This window comes from Ictalurus furcatus, chromosome 28 (genome assembly GCF_023375685.1).
Source record: "Ictalurus furcatus strain D&B chromosome 28, Billie_1.0, whole genome shotgun sequence".
In the NCBI taxonomy this organism is placed as follows: Eukaryota; Metazoa; Chordata; class Actinopteri; order Siluriformes; family Ictaluridae; genus Ictalurus; species Ictalurus furcatus.
Genome location: NC_071282.1, coordinates 3,732,234 through 3,750,651, shown reverse-complemented (window position 1 = coordinate 3,750,651; position 18,418 = coordinate 3,732,234). Strand labels below are relative to the sequence as shown.

General features: G+C 38.5%; 1 protein-coding gene across 1 annotated transcript in view; it reads left to right on the top strand.

The window, feature by feature from the left end:
• The first annotated feature begins 1,109 nt into the window (after nucleotides 1-1,109).
• Nucleotides 1,110-18,418, top strand: part of drd2b (dopamine receptor D2b) — a 42,507-nt gene continuing 25,198 nt past the window's right edge. Inside the window, exon 1 of the mRNA XM_053618327.1 lies at nucleotides 1,110-1,573. The gene's annotated coding sequence lies outside the window, so the exon portion shown is untranslated. The remainder of the gene's footprint in view (nucleotides 1,574-18,418) is intronic.

The window sequence follows — 18,418 nt, the reverse complement described above, 5'->3', positions numbered from 1 at the left end:
TGATGGACTAGTGTCCCATTACAGCTTCGCGCCCAGTGTTCCCAGAATATACTCCAGAATTGTGGCAAGCTGGCCAGGATAAAGCACTTGTTGAAAATGAGTGCTTGCATCATAATGACATTGCCAAGTTTTAAAAAACAATTCTTGAGGTCTAAAAGACACCGCATATGATGAATAATCCATTTAAATGTTGACAGTGATGGTTATCCCAGTTTTCATGTTTTGTTCTATGTAGGACAGGTGCTACCTATCAAAAGGGGTTCATTGCTGATTCAGAAAGAATATTTTCCTCTCCTACCCAGATAACAAATGAACAATGGGCCAATGCTTGCACACGTGTAGCCTACCACTTTTTTCTGTCCCACCTAACAACATGGAAGGAGGATGATGAACTCATCCAGAACAAATCACATATTCTGATTGTCCTATAATTAAAGTATACCCCCACCATGAAAAACATTAAATACGTTTATACAACATTATTTGTGATGTGCCTAGTGATTCTGGTGCAAGTTGTTGTTTGGTGCTGTATTTTTGTAATGTCCTGTCAGAAGTTATTTGCTGATACAACGTGACAGTATTAGCACTGAAGTTGAAGCTTTGGACGCTGAGCAGAGTGTACAGATTAGGAAGTGAGAGAGCTGGACATTATAAAGAATTAAAGCGCTGCTGCATCATCTGGTTTGGGTAGAGACAAAGTGAGACCTAAATCGCATTGGCACCGCCATCTGCATGTAGCTGCGACACCATCACCACATCGAAATGACAACAATTTGGATAAAAATTGAAAACAGACTAACATGATAATAAAAGTTTACACTACAAAACAATTTCACAAAATAAATCTCGAAGAAGACATGTTACGTATAAAGATGAATATTTAATTGATTTAATTCACTAGTTTTTCTTTAATTAATCGCACCCCTTGTCTAAGAACCTGGACTACCTATAGGTAGGTTTTTTTTTTGTGATTTGTGATTTGTGATTTGTGGAAAGAAAAAAAAAATAGTACAAAAAAAAAACACCCAACAACAACAAAATTCTCATTCTGACTAAAATATTGCAGTGTTCAACTGAGATTTCGGCTAATTACTAGTTTAATATCCGAACAACATATATGACTTTTGAGATGTTTAGATTACTAAATGTAGGCTATATTCAGTTATCTTTTAGTGGAGTTGTGAGGAGGATTTCAAAGCCACGCCCCTTTGCTGTTGCGCGAGAGCTGCTTCAGTATTTGAGCGCGCGGAACGAGGCGCGCGGCTGTTATTTTCGCGCCACTAGTTTCAGTCAGAAGTTGAGAGGCGGCTGAGGCAGAGTGAGTTCACATCGCGTTACAGCTTGTGTCAGGAACAAGGTATTGTTTTATCGTTTTTTTTTTTTTTTCAGACCATAGCGTTGTGAGTGCTGCAGGAAACAGTTATTACCGCTTGTGAGAATGAGAATGGACAGCACGGGGCGGTGGGAATTAAGGACTCTGGACGTTTAGCAACAGCGAATGTAAACGACAGGACTGTAAACCCGGGACTCTCCGGACAGGAACTCGGCATACGACAAATCATATGGCTTGAAGGTAAATAATTTACATTATAAAAGTGTTCTGTCAGTGTTTGTAATGTCAATATAGCACACACAGGCTGAGAGAGAGAGAGAGAGAGAGACAGACAGACAGGCAGAGACTAAGAGAGCCGCGAGCCTCAGCGTGTTTGAGCTCCAGCTAGGTGAGTTAAAAAAAAAAACTATTAAAAAAATTATTAAATAACTGTATTCCTCTGATGGGCATATTTATAGCAGTGTTTTAAATTGTGTTTTTATTTCTATATTTGTTTGTGAAATTGTCTGATATTAAATTTAAATGTATTTAGTTTTTCCCATATATGTATATATATATATATATATATATATATATATATATATATATATATATATCTTGACATTTAACTTATATATTAAACATTTTTTATCATTGGTTTTATCGTAAATTTTTTTGCATACATTTAGATTTTAAGGGTTTACAAAAATAGCCTTAATTTTAATTTATAGGTTAAGTTTATTCTTTATTATTCATGTTCCATAGGTGTAAAGGTTGTGTATGGGTTGTTGGTAACCATTGGAGCAATGGTGCATTGAACTCGAATTGGTAGCTACATCATTATTTGGTAGCTGTGTGTGAACGAGATATTTACCTGCCCTCTTCACATGCAGGGTCTTTGATGTGGGTGATCGTGGGGTTTTTGCGTGGCTCGGTCAAAATGTTATTTGATGTGTTTGCTTATTTATTTATTTATTTATTGCTCTCCGAGTTATAACGTGACACGCTGATAGTATGTTCTTCCTAGATGTTTTGTCTCCAGATCCAGGTGCACTTCATTATTTTGTCTGCTGGCTACATGTTATCATTATTGTCTGTGATAAACTATAGATCATCATCATGTTGTGCTGAGTTGATGCAATGTAAAAGTTTTCATTTTCACACTTTTCACACATTTCTTGCCAGCTTTTTCCTCCCTCTTACTCTGTGTGTGTGTGTGGTTTTTTTTTGGCAGGTCTGTATTTTGTACTATATTGCCAGACATGACATTCAGGAGTCAGAAAAAATAAACATGGAGGTGTAATAATGTGAAAAATATCACTATCATAGAGCAACATCAATATGAATTTTTGTCTATCTACAGTATATCCCGCTCTCTCCCTCTATCTCTCCCCCCCCCTCTTCTCTCTTCAGTGGATCACTCTGCCTCTGTATCGCTTATCTCTTATTACATTGTTGTGTTGAGGATATATAAGATTGAGAGTTTAAACTATGTAACAGACTATAGAGAACAAAAGCAAATTCACTGACAATAATAGTAGTAGTTGTAGTAGTAGTAGTAGTAATAATAATAATAATAATAATAATAATAATAATAATAATAATAATAATAACCATTCTTGTTGACTTGTTGGTGCACACTACAGCTCATTTTTAGTGTCCATCATCCTGTAGTTCTTCATCATCATCTCTGTCCTTCCGCACACTGCAGCTCTGCTGTTGACTGGATATTTTTGGCTGATGGACTATTTCTCAATCCAGTAGTGACAGTGAGATGTTTAAAACCCCCAGTGTATAGTTGATGGCCGTGACACAAGTGCCCCCTCAACACCCACTAACATGACATCAACGTGTCATTGTCAGAGCTGTGCTGAGAATGAGCCACTGCCCAAATAATATATGCTCAGCGGAGGTGCGGCGGTGGTGCGGTGGTGCAGTGGTGGTCTCTCTCCAGTAATGAACAGGAATGGTTGAAAAATTACGCATAACAAACAGATGGGCTACAGTCAGTTGCACTGTGGTAGGTGGATACTGTACTGTAGGTGTACATTATGAACTGTTAACTGAGTGTATATACAGTATGTCTGTGTCTGTGTATGTGTGAGAGGGACTTGTAGGAGGTTTCTTTCATTATACCATATTGTGGATTTATTCCTACATTCCTGTCCTCTCTCTCTCTCTCTGTCATTGTCGTTCTCTCTGTGTCTCTGTCGCTTTCCTCTCTCTATGTCTTTTTTATCTCTCTACCAATCTGTATCTCTCTCTCTGTCTTTCTTTGTGTCTGTCTTTCTGTCTCTCTCGCTCCCTCACGCTCTCTTTACATTTCCCCATCTCTGTCTCTCTCTATCTTTCTCTTTCGCTTTGTCTCTCTCCCCTCTCTCTGTTTCTATATTTATGGTTTTAAAGATGAAACTGACTGTCGGTACATGGAATGTTCGGACAATGCTGGACAATGACTTGAGACAAAGGAGAACAGCTCTGATAGCCAAGGAGTTGGCCTGATACAGCATTGATATTGCTGCCTTGCAGGAGACAAGGATTGAAGGAGAAGGCCAGGTTCAAGAAAATACCCATACTTTCTTTTGTATTGGGAAAAGCAATGGAAAGAGAGATGCAGGTGTGGCTTTTGCTCTGTCCGACAAAATAGTAAGCACACTATCAACACTTCCAATTGGGATATCTGAAAGGCTCATGCAGCTACGCATCCCAATCGGATGAAAGAGCGTTTCATAAGTCTGATTAACATGTATGCACCAACCATGGGGTACCCAGATGAAGTCAAGGAGCCCTTCTGTCATGAGCTGGCCGAAGTGGCTGATAATATCCCAAAGTCAGACAAGTGTCTCATCCTGGGAGAGTCAATGCCAGGGTTTTTTAAGGACTATACCACTTATGAAGGTGTCATAGGCAAATTTGGGCAAGGCACGAAATGGTGAGCTTCTGTTGAACTTTTGTGCTCAGAGGGATCTATATATTACAAACACTTTCTTCTATCAACCTGAGAAGAACTATTTCACCTGAATGCATCCAAGGTCAAAGCATTTCCATTTGCTTGACGATGTTGTAACTCGGAGGACAGACATGACAGAGTGTCTGTCAGCTAAAGCAATGTATGGGGCTGAGTGCTCGACTGATCACTACATAGTGCGATCTAAACTCAGGTTGAAACAGCTACTGACAAGGTGAAAAACCCCTAGTGTGGCACCCAAGAAAATGGATGTCGCCATGTTAGACAGTGTGGAGCATAGAAGGAGACTGGTCACAGCAATAACATCAGCTCTTCAGGATGACAAAGACCCACGCATTGACATGACAAACATTGAAGAGCGCTGGAAGCAGCTCAGGGATACCATTTATTTCACTGCTAGTGAGGTACTTGGCCACTCCTGACTGGTTTCAAGAGCAGGCTGAGCCAATCCAACAACTGCTTGATGAGAAGCAAAAGCTGTACATACATGACCTGAAAGAGAATACTGAAAGAAGCAAAGCGAAATTTAAGGCCGTAAAAGCGAAAGTTCAGAGGGAAATACGGATAATAAAGAATAACTGGTGGAGCAGAAAAGCAGATGAACTGCAATCTTTAGCAGATATGAATGACTCCCATGGGCTATTTTCAGGACTGAAAGCTATTTATGTAGCAAGAAGCAACACGGTGGCCCCAGTGAAATCAGATGGAAGCAAGCTGTGCACCGACATGAAAAACATCACTGAACGCTGGAAGGAGTATTTCTACAATCTCCTAAACCAGCGAGGCACAGCTGATCCAAGTTCATGTGGAAGGCTCTCAACTAGACCAATCAGAGAAGAGATATGTGGACATTAGATTTAGCTCTGAAGTTTACCAGAAGTGGCAAAGCACCCGGGCAGGATGGCATTCCATCAGATGTGTTGAAACAAGGTGGTCCCACTCTGAAGTCTAAGCTGTTGGACTTATACAATGCATTTTGGCAAAATCAATATCTTCCGCAGGATTTCAAAGATGCATTGATTGTTAGCATCTACAAGAAGAAAGGCGACTGAAGTGAGTGTGGAAACCACAGGGGAATCTCTCGCCTGTCGATAGAAGGTAAATACTGCCCATCCAGTGGAAAGATAAGGTATTGGATGTGGAGGTGCTCAAACGTGCTGGGGCAGTTAGTGCAGAGTCCCTCTTCACAGCTGCTCAGCTGTGATGTATTGGCCATGTCATGAGAATGAACAATGAACGTATGCCGAAAGCCATCTTCTATGGAAAGTTGTGCATAGGAAAGAGGAAGCAAGACGGACAGAAACTCCGATATAAAGATGTGTTAAAACGCCATATGAAGAACACTGTCATGGACATCAACACCTAGGAGAAAGATGCTCTGGACTGAAACAAATGGCGCAGCGTTGTGGAAAAGTCAATCCCAGCGATTCAAGAAAAATGGCAGATAGAGTATTTTAAAGCCCACGGACGTAGACGTTCCATGCCAGACCAGTCATTTCACAGATGTAACCATTGCGGGTGGTACTGTTGATCCAATATGGGCCTTGTGGCCCATAAACGAGCCTGCCCAAAATGAACTCAACTACACACTCAACATCGATGTACGATGGTCTGCCGAAGAAGAAGGTTTTAAAGATGGCAGTGTTTGGGGTGAGTTGAGTGAAGTCTACCAATCTGAATCTTCATGCAGTCCTCATGAATGCGTAATAGGAATTGTTTAAAGACGGATTATCGTCCACCGTGACCCGGAATCTTCATGTTGGATTGAACATGGGTTAACTGAATACAGCTACATTTATATGCTAAAACATGCGCAAGCACAAAACTTAAATGTCAACCAGAAAAGTGCCGATTAACACATTTAACACCTCATTCACAGCTTCAATGGTTGGAGCTTTTCAAACCAGTCATACTTATTTGACCTTTTTCGATTTCTGTCATCCTGTGGCTCACATCCAATTTTCCTCCGTGACCGATGATTTTCCTCTGATGATAGCAGGTCCATCAGCTCTTGACAGGTGTAGCTGGAATGGCAATGATGGCCATATTTCCGCTGCACCCTCCAGCCAAGCGTTTCACACTTCTGCGCCAAATGGAGAGCGATGACAGCAATATTTAATATTTACACCAACAAAAGAGAGACTGTCTGTCTGCTGAGATGTGATGGAATGCCATTTTAAAAATCACAGCCTGAAATGACTGATGGGAATATACACACCCTTGTGACCAGATGAGGCAGTTGTGATGGTTGTTGTGAGTTATTTGAAAACAGTTACAAGTAATGTTTATTGAGTTTTATTTATTATGATACATTATGCCAGAGGGTTAATTTTTTTAATGCTTCTCTGTTGGAAAGCTCATCAGCACCTGAACTTTCTATAAAACATGACATTTATTTATTTGTTTGTGTGGTGTAATAGGCAGATGAGAACATAGTAATCACTTTTAGGTGCTGATCAGATAATAAAACATGCTTCCGATTGAACTCAGTGAGAAAACGATTTGACTCCGAATTGACCCAAATGCAGGTAAACCAAACTGGGTATTTCGGGTTGCAGCATTTTGGGAGATGTGAGCAGTAAATCTGAGCTGCAAGGCACAAACTGAGCCAGATCCAGAACATAGCACTGTAGTGCTTAGGAAATGCCATGTGCTGTGGTGATTTGGACTGACAAACAAAAAGATTAAACAAACCCTGTATGCGATACACAAAATGTTTTAAACTAGTTATTTATATAATTAGCCTGTAATGTACTGAGTCCAGACTTTGTATAGATTGTGGTGACTTTGTGATTTGTATACATGCTTGGTAAAACATTCTTTCCCTTTTTGCCCAATGAATCAACGCGTTTGACTGGTATTCTTTCAGTTCGGACAAATAGGTGTGAAAACTGCAAGTGACTTTTAATTCCTGCTGAACATTGCGCATTTGACCTGACACGTGAACAGGGCAACACTCCACTCATGTTTTACAAACATGAAGTGAAGCACTTTTGTGTGCAAAAACTCCCCAAACATTAATTTGCATTAATTTTACACCACATGCCCTTCAGTTGCTCCCTGTAGCTCAGCAGTTGGCCGGTACTTTACCCAGCCTACACAGAACAGGGCAGATTTTAATGCCTATAACCCAATACGTCTTTTTATCTCTGCTGTTATTTTCACTTTCTTCTTGCCTCACTGGCTCACTGTGTGAGTCTGTCTTACAGCTGCTGCAGAAATGGCATGGCTTTGGGCCATGACTAATTTCTGATCGTAATCATATGCGTAAATAAATACTGTCTCCCGAATATGAATGCTTTACTAAATGCTCCCTCTACTGAAGAATGGTTTATACGTCTTCTGGTTTAATTGAGACTCATCTAATGGTTGTGTAAGTGATTGCGATGGATTAGAGTCGCTATACGAGCACAGCTTTTGTCTAAGAATTCTTGTGCAGAGTTTATTTGGTTTTATGGTGTATTGTATAACAGGGTTACTAGTTAGGGCTAGAGTTTAATTACAGCGCAAAATGTGTGTGGCCAGAGGCAATTTGTTTTTGGCCTGCTGCTCATTCTCCATGCTGTAATCACTTTTGTTAGTGACCTTTCAGAAACACAGTTGTGATGAAGAACAATATCTGTCTTACAAACCTTTTGTTTGAAGCTGCTGATTAATTCAGCTATTTTCATTTCTTTATGAATAATCGTGGTCCAGTACTTCTTTCCTTCTGACCATGCAATCGAATGTATCCTTATGCGCAATTCAGTGCCAGCATGACACGCGATAGACAAGTGGGTGAACAAGGTGTAGAACAGCAGCGTACTGCTATTAATCCAGAGTATGTCAAGCGTTGATTTAGAACTTTGGTGTGTTGCGTACACTTGCTAATATCTGAAATATCAATACTTACACCACAGCACTATGAATTCATCATGATTGGTCAGAAAGTGTTATAACAGCAGCTCTAACACTAACGCTGGCTGCAATTTGAATCACAGGTTTATATTAATGCACTCATTCTAAAATGTTATTGTTTCCATAGTAACAGCTCATCCACAGGGAAATGTATAGCGGACACTACACGGTATCTAAGACTAATAATAAAAGGATTTTAAAAATGATTATTTAACAAAGATTGTGCATGTGAAAGGAGACGTTTATTTAGCATTTATGGAAGGAGTCTCCAGTGTCAGTTTGGGACAGTTTTTTTTTTTTTTTAGGACAGAAAACTTTACAGTTTCTTATTTATGATGAGCGGTGTTTTTTTTTTGTCTTATTAAGTTCTTGAGAGAGAAAACTGGAACAGATTTGGATTGATTACAGAGCGTTAACCTTGCTATTTATTTATTGTCATTTTATAACTAATGATGAAGCAGTGTTCATTAAGTTTGGGAGTGATTTGCTTGGAATTTAAAGGTCAGTATAAATGTTAAGATAATAAATATAGTCACTTTAAAATCATGTTATACCATGATGTATTGCGATACTGTGATATTTCGAATATACACATTTTGTCCACTGCTAATTTCTCATATCCTAATCATACTTGGGTGACTACTGCCATGTAGTGTAATTAAATGTCAGTAATATAGTTATATTGCACAAGCCTACCTTATAAATAACAACTATTTTGGGTTTGTGATATTGGGTTTTATGGTTACCATACTATCAGTGTATACCATTAACTCTTAGTTCATAGACAACATCTGATTAGAGGAGAGATAAGTCAATACAGAATTTCCTAGGGTACTACATCACACACCGCGCTGACTGAGGCTGCCTCTGTATTTCTGTGCCATGGGAAGTCTTTCTGGGATTGCCACCCCAGCTGGTTCACTCTATATCAGAAGCAGGCAGAGGCGGGCCAGGGACACCATCGGTTGTTAGGAGACGGCACTGACACATGGCCCTAATGAACTCATCGGAGGTTTGTTAGAGTCCTCCTCCAACGCTTCTCTCCAAAAAGCATCTGCTCCATGCTTTCCCTAATGGCTGGCAAACAGTTGGAGATCGCTTGAATATACAGAAGTATATTGCAATCAATGAAGCACAATAGTTCCACATGCTCTGAGCCACGTTGGGTTAAAAAGAAGAATTTCATTACATTACATAACACAAGCTCTGTAATTAACACGTATGAACCATAAGTAATTGCTGTATTAATGTGCACAATAAGTAAGTTTTGTAGCTTCATTTTTCATTGTGGAACACCTGCTGAAGAAGTTATTATTTGCTTTACAGCAGCTACAAACAATCCCTTCCTCACCAGAATCTCTCTCTCTTGAAGGTAATAAGAAAAAAAACAACAAAATTGAACCTCCAGTGGAGAGACTTTCCCATGGTGAAAAAAATCCTACTGGACATTATGAAGCACTGACACTGGAAACTCCTATCATAACTGTTAAATAAACATCTCCTCACAGAAAATTTGAAAACCATACGATTATAATTGTAGAGTATCAACACATTATTTAATCCTTCTATTATTAGTGTTAGATTATATACATTGTCTATATAAGTACCTGTGAATGAGCTGTAATAGAAACTATATAGAGCTTTAGAAATAAATATTCGATACAATGTATTCGAACGAGCGTGTTAATCTCAAACTTGCATTTGGAACTATTGTGAGAGCTACTGTTACAGAAAATGCATCAACTTCTGTCCAATCATAAATGAGAATTGAACAGCACTGTGATATATACATATGTGTTTCTTTTTCAGTCTGTCAGCTGGTTTTGTAAATAGTAACATTTTTACTTCTATACTATGATGAAAATGACTACCAGCTACTTTTTATTGCAAATGATCAAATTGAAAAGAAAAGTAATCATGTGAATCATGTGTCCATGCAAGCAAACATTTTTGTTATAATATTGCATAATTTAACATTTTATACCTTGGTATTTATATGTGACATAGTCAGAGATGCTGGATATTTACAGTATAATTTTCTGATATGTTTTATGTTATATCATGAATGCATCTTAAGAGCTAATTATTTCTTGTCATGTTTAACTGCAGGTCTGTATAACTAGAGCCATTAGCAGGAGCTGGGAACCACATGGGAATCTGCAATTGGTCTTGCAGATCAAAATGAATTTGTTCAGAACATTCTTCAACTGAAAAACTTCCCTGGGAAACTTTCAGTTCTCCTGTTTTTAATTTCCCATTCTTTTTGTGCAAAGGGGCTTAAAAGCTGATTTAACTGCTTGTAACAGTTTCAGTTCTGCACAGTTGCCCTATGCATGGAACTATGCAAGGAAATTGGAAAAGCTGCAGGGCAAATTCATGCAAATGTCAACCTTACCCTGGAAAAATAAAATCGTGAGCACAGAAAAACATATTAAAATGCAGCATTAGGTCTTCGTTTGAATTTTCGTCTATTCCTACAGGTCGTTTCATGTCTGTGGTTGTAGTCCATCAAAAACATTCTGTCCATAACACTGCTAACCTGCTTCATATCTGTAATATGTATTTGAATGTCTTACTTTTTTATTCTTGTCTGGATTCTCCATGTAGGTCATATGATATGCAGACGGTCACATTGACAATAAACATATTGAGGCAGTGAGAATCTTTGCGAGGCAGTATGTCACCACCATAATTCTAGATTCTCTAAAATTGCATGAAATTGCAGCGCCGCAATTTTCTTTGTTTAAAAATGTGCCTAGACTCTATAAAGAAGAACAAAGTACAGTAAAAACCAATCTGTACCATGGCAGCTCCTCCCACCCCAATCTGAGGTCTATTTTGAACTGTCATTGCCATAGAAACAACATTACCCATCACTGTTAAAACTCTTGAAATGAAGTTTGCAATTATCTGCTCCTGCAGCAAATGGCTGAGTCTAAAGATTAAAAATGATCCTTGCCCTTCTGTTATCATAGAAGAAAATAATGGGGTTTGGGATATTGTTTTAGTTGTTTAACTGTAAAAAGGTTATAGAAAAATGATGCATATGTAATTAATAGGGGTTTTTTTTTAGCCTTGAATTATTATATTATTGTAGATCACAGTGAAATGTTGACTATAAACTGGATTCATGGTTTAAGGGAGTAATTTAGATAATCTCACACATGAAGCCTGCAGGCTAAACTGACATGGGTGTTTTCAATTCCCCTTGTTTTTATAACACAGTCTGTCTGAATGTCACCTGAGTCAGCCATGAGGTCTTGATGATTTTGTTTTGTTTTCTTTTTTTTTCGGGGTCACCATGAGTTTTATCCCTGCAATAAATCAAACTGTCCATTTATAGCTCAATGTTATCAGTTTCACAGTTTCATGAGATTCAAACCTACAGCCATTACAGGGTTTGTGCCAGTTCCTACCATGTCCAGCTATTTTCCTGTATCAGCAGTTTAAAATGCATTGTTGGAATGTGAGTGTCAAGGTGGCTTGAGGATGTTTTGCAACAAAATGCTCCCTTTTCTCAAGGTCACTAGGTCTAACGAAGAGTTCCGGAACAAGCCAACTCTGAAATCACATGTTAGTCTAATGGTCATGAAACATGGGAGTCAGAATATTTCTATATTCAAGTCCAATTCACTTTCACAGACTGTATGTAATCGTAATCAAAGTGAGCTCTATTTGGCAGGTTGCATCTGGTGCTTATGATGAAGTCACTCCATTCATACTGGTGGGAAACTACAAGTATCAGTGGAATATCTTTACAACAGTAGTGGAGTAGAGAACCAAAAGTTTTTTAGATGGTGTCCAGGGAAAGGAGGAATTAATTATTAATTAATAGATGGAAATATGAATTCTGAGGTAGCTGTACAATTATACACTGTGACTAACCGTGACATCATAACAACTGTAGTCCATCCACTCACACACCTAAGACCTGAGTCGACAATCTGTCTACCATATTGTTTTTGTCAGGAAGGAGGAAACCGGAGAGCCAGGAGGAAACCCAGGCAGACACAAGAAGAATAGTAACAGACAGTAATCTAAGCTCCGAATCAAAGCCGACACCCTTGAGTTGTGAGGTGGCAAAATGCTGTATTTGAAGTAAAAATACTTCAACAGTTTAAAAGTCCAATATGCACTTGATGTCAATGTAATGCAGAAGAAATTGTAAGTCACGAAAACAACGATTGGACCATTTCTGTGGTGGTGGTTTTCAGTCTTGAATAGTTTGCTATTTGAAACAAAATTAAATTAAAAAAGAAAGAGTGCTTAGAAATTGGACTCCAATCTGCCTCATCCTGAGATCACATTACTTGTTTACTTGTTACTTTTTGACTGTCCTCTTGTTTGCTTTTCTTCTCCGACAGTCTGTGGCTTGATGGCTGCTGTCCATGGTGCTGAGGGCTGATGTCTCTTTTCGTCCTATGCCCGGTGGGGTTTAGCACCTCCAGAATTACCCTTTTCCAATCTCTCTAATGCAGAATGCCATACTTTTCCACACCTGTTTGTTCAGAAAGGCTTAAAAATTGTAACTTAATCTACCTGGGATAAACATTGGAGGCTGGATGTGTTCTGTGCTGTTCTACAACACAGTGCTTTTTATCATGGCTTTGCATATAAGGGATATATTGAGGACACATAATCAAGAATGATTATGTCTTGATTAAGCTATAATATCTCCTTGTGGACTGGCTACAGGAAGCCAATGGAGGGAGATGAAGAGGGGTGTGACATGGGTTCTCTTGGGCTGGTTGAAGACGAGGTGTGCTGCTGCATTTTGAATCATTTGAAGGGGTTTAATGGAGTTGGCTAGGAGGCCCGAGAGTAGTGAGTTGCAGTAGTCCAGTCAACCCTGGTCATGTACTAACCTACAAATATCTATAAGACACCTTTGATAAAATGTAGCATTATAATTGTCTATGAAGACCATGCATTTACCTATGCAACATAGACTGTCATTGAACAGTATAATGCCATCTCTCAACTTTTGACACATTGGTGCATTGAGAGCATCACCATAGAATCTGCTATCTAATTTCTAAAAGGTATAACTGAGCTCTCTTGGTTTGATCATCCAGCAGTGCAGAAACAGAGCTTTTGCGAGATAAACCACTCACACAGAGCTTGTGTTTATTGTTTCAGTGTAGAGTTTGATACTGATCCAGACTCCGTGCTGAGAATGAACCCTATGTTCTATGACTCCATTGAGCTGCTGGTAGCTTTGCTGTGAGACAGAAAACACCCTATTAACCATCCACTTTGAACCCACTTTTCATTAATTAACTAATGGATGTAAATGAACTTAGTTGCTGAATATATGGAAAAGAGCCTCACTACAAATCAGGGAAGGAATCCCTGACATTCAAGGCCTTATTTATTAATAGTCGGCAGAAGTGTTATGAGTGATTTACAAAGAAGAATCAGGTAGTAGGGGGAGCAAATTGTATAGCAAGTATTGTGAGTGAAGACAGGATCCAAGTGTGAAAACTCAACATGTGATTTATTATTAAAGGCAATCTTTGAATCATCATCAGAGATCCAAGCAGGATCTGTGATTGAAGACATAACATATACATGTTCCCACTGGCATTTGTTTTGAGAACTGAGAAACAATTTGCAAAGCTTTATCCCTTGGTGTCAAGTAGTATCACATAACAGTCGACTCAGGGAAAAAGGTCACAAGCAGCAAGACAAATTAAACATGGCTTGAACTTAACTTTATTTGCATGACTGTCCTTAATTTCCCCCGGAGGGAAATATTACTCATCCGAAGTCAAGCTTAAACAAAATTTTGTAAATTAATGCCATACGTTATTTTTAACTGAGTTTCTGACATGATTCTGTCTTAACTTCATCAAAAGCTATGTATGAGTGTGCATAAGAGAGAAATAAAAATGAACATTCGTGTCTTTCACAAGTAGATGTTTTATATTGATACGAACCGAGAATTCACTCGGGAAGATTTGGATTGATGCATCGATTTAAAAGGCAGTGACTGGAATTAACTGATGCAACAGCTATACATCGATTATTATCAATAAGGACAAACCACCGGTGTGTAAGAAAGAATTCATATTTTTTAAACTGATGTTTAAGTAATTTAATAGGCTAGAGAGGTGCTTTGCCTGCAACTCTGATTCTTTAAAAATGTCCTTCTCTTCATCATCATTCATGAATTAAAGATTTACCCCAGATTCTGAACCAAGTTGGTGACTTTGCTGAAATATTCATCGGACGCTACTAGATTGAATCTCATCGTGGCAGATTCCGTGGTATCACCAAATATTGAATCGTTTCCTTATGAATCAAAATCATGTCATGCCAAAATCATATCATGCCTGAGGTTGAGAATTTACTCCTGAAAACCTCCCAAAAAATTAGGATAATCGAAAAGTAGCTAGACTAAGCACATATTGTCCAATGAAAGTACAAATTGCACAAAAGGACAGATGATGGAACTGTAAGTTTATGGTTTGTTTGTCTGGGGAACAAAATGGTTCAAACTTTTCTGTTTCCCATATCTGGCTGAAACAAAGGATGAAATCAGTAGAGCACTATGGACTTGAACCACATGCCCGGTTTTATACAGGACATCATTTTGAGTCTTGTTAAGCAAACGAATGGAGTTGAATTGATTTGATTGTTGTTATTATCTGTGTACATGGATTGTTCCCCGTATAAATCTATATCCATCATGCTTGAGGATGTTATGCTTTGAAATCTTCACAGTATGATAACCTAGACTAAAATAGGTTTCACGGTTTCACAATATCATGTTGTTACCTTTAAAAACACACAAGCAGTATATATGACCACAAAAAAAACTTAAAGAGAAACAAAAAGAACAAATCCCCAGATTGTTCTTGTCCTAATTTTGTAAAATGGCTTTGAAATAAAATCTCTTACATTGTCAGTATTTGTCACATTGCCGGTATAAGTTAAAAGAGTGTGTGGCTGTGAGAATCGATAAAAAATGTATTAGTGTGACAGTGTGTTGTGCTGCTTAGTTGAAAAGCTAAAAATAGATATTTGTTTTGTTTTGTTCTCGTCAACAATGCCATTTTCTTCACTGAAACTGTGGATAAGATCCCCCATGTGTATTTCAGGTGTACACATGGGGGATCTTGCTGTTTCTCCAGCTTTTGCGAAAAATCACCTGTAGTGTGGAACCTACAGATGACTTAGTAGACACACACCATGTATCAGCATATGTAGCTCTTCTTATCTCCTATTTATGCTCTTTTTCACAAATGGATTGGCTCACATATGAGATCAGACAGAGCAGAGGTGTCAGCCAACCAGAGCCAGCTCCAGTAGCCCCAGGGCCAACTGGGAAATTCAGCTGTATTGGCAGGAGAAAGAAAGGGCATGAGAGAAAGAGAGAGTAATAGGTTCCCTCAGTTAACTTCCACAGTCAGAGAACAAACCTGCAAGCTATCCAGGGCTGTACAGGGAAGCATGGGCGCTGTATTATCAGGTCTGGACGCAGGTGGCCTGGCCCCAAGTCAGAGATGAACCTCTGTGTACAGTATTATACCTATTATGTTTTTTTAGTAGCTAGCTCAATTTGATTCATTACCATGGTCACACTGGATAGGACGTGCAATCTGTCCACACCAGCAGGTCAGGGATACGTGTACATAATTTGGAGCACACCACATGCTATTATTTCCATAAAGTTTATATGAAAAAGGTTGTTCTGTCACATCGCATCTTCCTGCAGTCCATCTTGCAGAGCCCCTGGTAATCGTTTATTTATTTCCTGAAGCCTTTTATATTTTGACTCCTGTTTCCTTCCCATTTGACTCTGTGGGATTTTTTCACTTGAATTCTGTACTGAACTGAAAGAAGGAAGCACAGTTTTACATGTTTTCCTGAGCTTCAGGTCCCCTGCTGTTCAAACACTTTCAGCGTCACAGTAAAAAGTTCATGCAGCTAGAGATGAAAGCCTTTAAAGCAGGAATATAATAAGCATGGTGGCATCTTGGGTTGTTACGGTATCACAGTTTCCCCACTGTTGTCTCAGGCATTGCCTAGGGTCTCAGTAGTGCCCCCTTTGACATTTTTCTTCATTTTGAGCATGCAGTTTCACCTACATTACATGCATCAGATTTAGTATGCATATGGGTCTTCTTAAGACAAATAAATTTCACAATCACATCCATTAACACAATCACATCCATTTTTGATTTTGTGTATTTTGTTGGGTACTAAACTTGTAAATAATCCTCCTAGGGGATTCATCAGATTCAAACCAAATTTATATATATATCTGTGTGTGTGTGTGTGTGTGTAATGTAATGCAACATAGTAACATGCTAGTACTGGCTATTGAATCCGACTCTGCTAGGACATTGCTGCTTGGGCCCGTTAATTGCTGCTTGCAGCTATATTTCTCATTGCTTTTGTGTCCAGCTGAACCTTGGCAAAAATTTTGCAACTCTGGACTTGCACCAATTCACACTTCTACAACCTCTAATTTTCCCTATAGGGGACACGACTGCAATGAAAACCTGTTGGCTGTGTAATCCGTTAATGCTGTAAACACGTTACATTGCTGCCGCTGCCATTGCTGCCATTCCTAGCACGTTTGTAAATTTATCATACATAAAACAAGGGTCTAGCTTTGGCTAAGCAGTGATGCACACTACTACATTTAGATATATATTGTTTCCTTTTGTTTTTTTGTTATATATACAAGAATGTGCAAAGAGAGAGAGAGAGAGAGAGAGATATTTCATAATAAATGTCTTTTTAAATTTTCACCACCAGCCTGCGTTGTTAAATGGTTAATACTTTGAAACTAATATTTTTAGCCTAGGTTATCATACCGTGAATATTTCAAGCTGTAACACCTCTAATGGCATTTCTATTACTCAAGACAGTGATGGTGGAGGTGCTGTGCTTTGTGTATTTGCCTTCACAAATACACTCTGAGAGGCTGTTGGTGAGACTCCTATTCAGCTGAATCATACAAATTAAATGAACTACAAAGACAACACGTGCCCTTTCTTGAAGTTATTCTTGTGCCCGAAGGTTTTTCTCCTCTTACCATTTACTAACTTTGCCCTTTGTAAAGAATCATACAGGGGCCTAGTATCAGTTTAAAAAGGTTGAATATACACAGGGCTTTAAGCATTGTTTAACATATTCTGCCGAAAGGATACTGCTTTTTATCATTTCTTGTCCTTTGAGTGGCATTTGAGCATAAAAACACACCACATAGACCTAATTATGGAATTCTCAAGCAAAAGACATGCTTGAACTTTGACCTCCAGTTACAATCTCATTTGACGTGACAACTCTGATTTTCATGTCCTGGTCTCACTTTTATGTGTTTGTAAGCCTCATTTCTGAATATCCTTTAAGTGTTTGAACATCAGCAAATGTTATATACAACATAATGACAACAACTTATAAATGGAAAGCTGTCTAAATCTGTCTAAATGGAAAAGCTCTATCGTGACTGCATTACGGCGGGAGGTGGAGTTACTTCTGTGCAAAATCTGTAATCTAGTTTTTTTATAGACTGCATGTGAATACGCATATTTTAAAATGAGATGCTTTCAGTTATTAATATGGGACACTGAATTATTTGTTTTCTTTAATACTATTGGGTTGAGATGTCTTCCACTTATATATGAGACTGTACATGATATGTGATATTGTCTCCTTCACAGACTTTATAATGACAAAATGAGAATCTTAATATGTTGCTTTCTGTGACGGAAATCACGCTAAAAATGACGTCTGTCTCTTACTGCATAGCCATAAGGCATTATTGTATATGTAATACATTTCATTGTGCCGGAAATCAGACGGTCGGACAGATTTTAAATAAATTACACATGACTGAATGAAGATAGATGGGGAAGCTAGTTTCTTGGAGGTAGGGTGGTCAGAGATTATCACTATGAACCAGGAAACACACCTTCATTAAGCGCCATGCTCTATTCATTTTCGCAGGGTGCCAGTCAGTAATTGTTATTTGACCTGTGCTGAAACGATCTTATTTAATCCCTCTCTGACCTGACAATATTCAAAAGCTCTCCAGGGAGGAAGCAAAAGAGTTCTTTCATTCTCAGAACAAGAGCTAAATGCTTTATATGTAAGTCGGTGAGTATAAATAAATAGCAAAGATTATGGGTTTTACATTGAAAGGATGTGAGTGGAATAATTATTCAAAAGTTGAGTGGAGGATTAGGGCACTTTATTGATATATACAGCCACATTAAGCAGGGATT